The sequence below is a fragment of the Acipenser ruthenus genome, chromosome 10, assembly GCF_902713425.1.
Source record: "Acipenser ruthenus chromosome 10, fAciRut3.2 maternal haplotype, whole genome shotgun sequence".
Taxonomy (NCBI): Eukaryota; Metazoa; Chordata; class Actinopteri; order Acipenseriformes; family Acipenseridae; genus Acipenser; species Acipenser ruthenus.
In genome coordinates, this window is record NC_081198.1 from 22,863,439 (window position 1) to 22,869,438 (window position 6,000).

The following is a 6,000-nucleotide window of genomic DNA, read 5'->3' on the forward strand; positions in this document are numbered from 1 at the left end:
TGAACATGAACGCTCGAGTGGGGAGTGCACTGTGGACGGTGTTCCATGCTATATCCTTCTGGACATTACTGAGGCAGCTGTGAGACACATTCTCCCAGATTTTTTGGCTTTGGGTGAGGGAGAAAGTAGCTACTTTTTCAATTTCCTGGGAACCGGCAAGATATTTAGTTACAGCCTTGTATTCCCAGGAGGCCAATTTTGCTTTATCTAAGCCCAATTTATATATAGTGTCCCTTAAGGTTCTATAATACAATGGGGGGTCCCAGGAGTACGGCACGGTGTTATCAATAGTGCAGAGGCCCAAGGCCCTGAGACAGGTGGCAAAATAGAAACGATTCATGTAACATACCTTCCTGTCCAGGGCCTGGATGTTCTTGATAGTTTGCGTGAGCCCCTGCACTCGGGTGAGCTGCACAACGTCCGGGACCCCCTTACCTCCCTTCTTGTCGGCTTTACTCAGGGTGGCTCGCTTTACCCTCTCCATCTTGCTGCCCCAGATAAAGCGGTGGATAATGCGGTCCACCACTTTTTTGGTGGTCCTGTCTGGGGGAAAGATTTTTCCTACATAAGAGAGGATGGGGAACAGTATAGACTTGGTTATTAATACTCTACCCGTCATTGATAAGGATCTTGTGCTCCATCCGCCAATCTTTTTACGGACCTGGTTAATGGCCGCCGTCCAGCTCTGGGCCCCCGAGCTATTGTTCTCGAAAATGAGGCCCAGAATCTTGATTTTGTCCTTTTTGACAGGGTACATGTCCGACAGTTCCCTATCTACCTGCCAATTTTTAGACACGTAGACTTCGCTCTTGGACTTATTAATCACTGCCCCGGTCGCCGTGCAGTACTTCTCAAGGATATTACTAATCCGAGGTACCGACGATGTGTTGGTGCAAATGAGTGACACATCGTCCATATATGCTGTTGTTTTGACCTGGACCCCGTTGGATCCAGGCAGCTGGAAACCAGTTATATTGGTATCCCTACGAATTGCCTGCAGGAGGGGTTCAATGCACACGACATATAGCAGTGGGGATAGTGGGCAACCCTGTCTGACCCCTGACTGGATAGATATTTTACCAGTCAGGTGCCTGTTCACCAAGACTCGGGTACTAATGTTTGTATATATGGTTTTAACCCACTCCCTAAGTCCAGGAGCGAATTTCATCTGGTCCATCACTTTGTACATATATTCATGGCTTACCCTATCGAACGCCTTCTCCTGGTCAAGGTTGAACAGGCAGAGGGGATGGTTCCGTTCTCTAGAATAAGCCAGAATGTCCCTTGTTAACATTAAAATATCCGTGATGGACCTCCCTGGGACGCCACAAGCCTGGTCGGGGCCAATGACCAAAGGGAGGTGTACTTGTAGCCGGAGCATCAGAGCTTTGGCTAGTATCTTGTAATCCACGCAAAGGAGGCTGATTGGGCGCCAATTCCGTAGATCTTTAACTTCCCCTTTCTTATGAAGGAGAGTAATTACACTCTCCCGCATAGAAGGGCCCAACCGCTTCTCCCTGTAGACCGCTCTGTAGACCTCCGCTAAATGGACTTTTAGCGTGTCCCAAAAAAGATGGTAATACTCACCCGGGATGCCATCTGGACCTGGCGTCTTACCGGTGTTCATGGTCTTAACCGCCTGGGTGAGCTCCTCCAGCGTGAGTTCTGGGTCCTTCTCCTCCTCCTCGTCGTCCCGCACTGAGTCAGGCTCCAACTGGCTCAGGAACCACTCTATCAGGGTGTCATCTGTAGCTTTGATGTTATACAGGTCCCTATAGAAGTTCTCTACCACTTTTTTCACTCCCTCACTATCCTCTACTATCCTCCCCCTGCTGTCGAGCATGGAGGACATCAAGTGCCGCTTCTCCCTCGTTTTCTGGAAGAAGAAGCGAGTACACTTTTCGTCTTCCTCCATTTTTTGCACTTTTGCATTGTGCATGACCTTTCGTTGTTCCTCCCTACAAAGCACTGAAAGATCTAGCTTGGTCTGGTCTATCTCGTCGGTTACAGGGAACCCCCGAAGCTGAAGCAGGCTCAGACGCTGGAGGGCAGCATTCAGGTGTTTATATTTGGCCCTCCTTTCTTTTGCTTTCCTCTTGCCTGCTGCTATGAAATAACCCTTAGTTCTCATTTTGACCATCTCCCACCACTCTATAGGGGAGTTGAATAGGTCACGCAAAGTGGTCCACTCAACAAGCCTGCTCTTATAGGCTGCAGCTATGGAGGGGTCATCGAGTAAGGAGGTGTTTAATTTCCAAACCCCTGACCCCATCTGGGAGGTCTGAGGGACCTGCAATGTTACCTGCAGGAGCCTATGGTCAGAGAAGAAGACGGCCTGGGTGTCTACTGCCGTCTTCGTAAGGGAGCTGGTATGCAGGACGAGATCTATACGGGAGAAGGAGGTCCCAGATGAGCTCACCCAGGTAAAGGGAGGCACCAGGTCCTTACCTGCATCACACAGGGAGAAATCAAATATTACGGAGGACAAAACTCTACTAGAGCGGTCGTTGCGTGGCCTGCTCCGGTCTACGTCCCTCAGAGCACAATTGAAGTCACCTGACACGATGACGGGTACGTTCCCCAGCAGGAGTGGACGCAGCTGTGGAAAAAAATGAACTCTTTCGTTTTGGTTAGTGGGTGCATAGACATTGACCAGTCTGAGGGGAGTGTTGTTGTATGTCACATCCACGCTCAGAATTCTACCAGGTTCTACCTCCCTGCTGCTGCGGGAGGTAATAAATGGGTTTTTAAACAGGATACCTACTCCGTCGGCTCTGGCTATGTTGGAGCCCGACCAGAAGGAGTCCCCCAGGGTCCAACTCTCCTTCAGGTCCCTATAATCAGGGCTCGACGAAATACCACACTCCTGCAGAAAGATGAGATCTGCTTTCAAGTTAGCTAGATAGTTTAGTACATCAAATCTTTTTTGTGTCTCCCTGATGCTCCTGACATTAACAGACACACATATCAGGGCCATCAGGGTAGCTAACAAGAAAAGGAGTCGCTGCGTCCACCCCATAGCGACTATGATTGGGAGGTCGGGACACTCTTCCTACTCTTAGCTCTACGCTTGCTTCGAGGGGGCTTGGGCTTATTTGCAACTCCCATCACCCCTGAGAAGGTACTCACTGCTGCCTCGTCCAAGAAGGCACCGTCTTTATATGCACAGTACGTGGAGTTGTTGGGGCTATTCAACTCCCCACAAGGTAAGTCTGGTGGAACTTGCTCAGGGCCCCTCGGAACGTGTGGGTCAGCTTTGTCCTGGGGGGGGGTTATGACAGACAGCATTCTTTGGCTGTTACCGTCTGTTGAATTGGAGCTGTTAGCAGACTTCTGGCTTACCGCGTCCAGGGGTATTCCCATGTCCTCCAGTGCTGTATCTAGGAGGACCTCTAGGGGGCCCCTGGTTTTGCCCATACAAGGGAGGGGGTCAAGGATGCTTTGAAGGGAGGCCCTTCGCTTGAAGAGGGTCATTGCTACAGAGGTACTGCTGGTCAGGGAAGGTGTTGACCCCGACCTCTCCCTCGGTGCATTAGTGAACACCTCTTCTGCAAGGTGTGCTAGGGTTTGTGCCAACGACTGGGAAGGCTGGCTGGGGATGCCCTGGCTGGCTGCTACCTGCCCACTAGGCGGCAGTGTAGCCGTCCCACTCGCCTCCGTCTCTGCCTGCGAGGGCAAGACTGGGGACTTTGTGTGGACATTAGCTGGTTTTGGATCTATGGGGGCCACCTGCAACTTGCTGTCTTTGATCCTGATCTTCTTTCTTTTCCCCCCCTCGTCTCTACCCTTTCTTTTCCCCACCCTCTGCTGGTTCTTCACTCCCTTCCCCTCCTTCTCACTCTCACTTTCACTGTCGCTTTTGCTTTCCTCCCCCACGGACTCAATCCTTATGGCGTCATAACGAGAGCCGAGGGGGAGTGCTGGCGCTGAGAGGGCCCTACTCAGGGGGGGGCCGCTGCTGGGTCCGGGCTCCCTCCCTGACTCGTGTTCTGCATCAGAGGAGCTACTGGAGGAGCTAGTGGAGTGGCTGTTGTACTCTCTCTCTGGGCTGGGGGAAGGGGTCCTCGTAAAACGGGACATGTCTCGGGGGCGGGGGGGTGAGGGGGTGCTGGTGATGATGGTGGTGCTGGAGTCTGGGTCTTGGATACTGTTGGTGGTGATGTGGACTGATCTTTGTTACTTGCTCCCTCTTCCTGCTCAGGCCTAGGCTTGTTCATGTTTGCCTTGCTGGCTCTGGCCATGTTGGCATAGGAAGAGGGGCAGTCCTTAAACAGGTGCCCCTTCTTTCCACACAAATTGCACTGCCTCTCTTCTCTGCAGTGGCTGGTCTCGTGGGGGGCGCCGCAGTTCCTGCACTTGACTACAGTACACGCGGCCGCCAGGTGTCCTAATTCCCCACATTTCCTGCAGAGTTTTGGCATCCCATTATAGAATACCAGCCCTCTGTTGGGCCCTAACACTATGGAGTTTGGAATGTGGCGGACGCCTCCAATGCCCGATGGATCAACATTAAGGCGTACCAGCCACTTTCTGGCTCCTGTCCAAACCCCATCTTCATCTGTAATTTTCCTCCCTTCTGATGACACCCTCCCATAGCGGTTAAGCCATGTTGTAATATCATAGTCGCTAACAGCCTCATTGAAAAATTGGACAGTAACAACTTTCATTTCTCTGTCTGTCAGTGCATCCACACAAAATTCTTTGTATGGAGCGAGATATTTATTCTCCCCCCAAAAGGACCACATTTCTTGTAACTTTTGGGGGTTCCTAAAACTGACCTCAAACACTTCCTTAAGCCCTGGCAATTTCACCAAACAATTCAAGTCAGAAGGGGAAAAACCCATACCCCTCTGAAGAATGGTCCGGCTGAACTCCAGTCTCGTCAGTCCTGGTTCCGTTTCATCTTGCTTGTTTCTTGTGAAGCGCACCGCATTGTGCCTCCTGGTTTCCTGGGTTGGCCGGAACGCCATCCTTCAGCTGGCTCCTCCGATTGGGGTGGGAGAAGCCTCTGGACGTCCGGGTTGTCTCTCTCTACGGAAAAGAGACAACGTAAGCAGCAAATCTGGGCAGTTGAAGGAACTATTACTTTAGTCCCTGAGGAGATGGTCGCCTCGCAAGAGGGACCCCCTCCCCAGGTGAACGGTGTCCTTCCCTGGCGGAGTAGGGGGCGCTGCTTGGCACCGAGACCACGTAGGAAGAATCGTGGCTGTGACGCCTCCTCGGGGTCCGGGGCCGCCCTCTGCTCCTCCCAGATGGCGCCCTCTGCTGGGCGCCTGCTGCTCTCTCGGTCTGGATCTCGATTACAATCAAGGGCTGGGGATGAGGTCGTCTAGGTCATCAAAGGGTCCTCAAAGGTCGTCTGGATGGTAGGTCCTCCTTCTCTCTAACTCCAGGAACGTCTGGAAAAGCCGGAACCGCCTGAAAAAGAAAAAAACGGGAACCGCCTGAAAAAGAAAAAACTGCTCTCAACAGTCAACAAAATCTTGAAAGACCCTCGGCCTGGATTGGGCAAGCCAAAACCAGACTGAGCATTAGTCTTCCAAAAAGTTGCCGAGCTGAAGAAAGCCAGTCAAAAATAAAAAAAATTCTGTTCCTCCTCACCCGAACAAACCTCTCACAGACCCTCGGAGGGAGCGGGCAATGCCACTACCCTCTAAACCTTAGTCTTAGTAAGATTTATTCGAACTGAAGAGAAGCCAGAGTATATGGCTGGCTAAGAAGGACCTGGCATAGGGACATGTTCCACCACACTTGTCTGGTTAGCTGCATGCTCCCAGGAAACAAACTGCTGCTGTCTACATCATCACCACATGTGAATAAAAGAAAGAAAGACAGCAAGAAAGAAAGAGAGAAAGAAAAAGAAAGAAAGAAAGAGAGAAAGAAAAAAAAAGAAGTAAAACGGCGGGAAAACTTGCATCAACACTGGCACTCTCCCTCCAGCAGGGGTAGACAAAATGCTCACAGGAGAGATCCAGATCTGACTTTGACCAACGTTAGAGA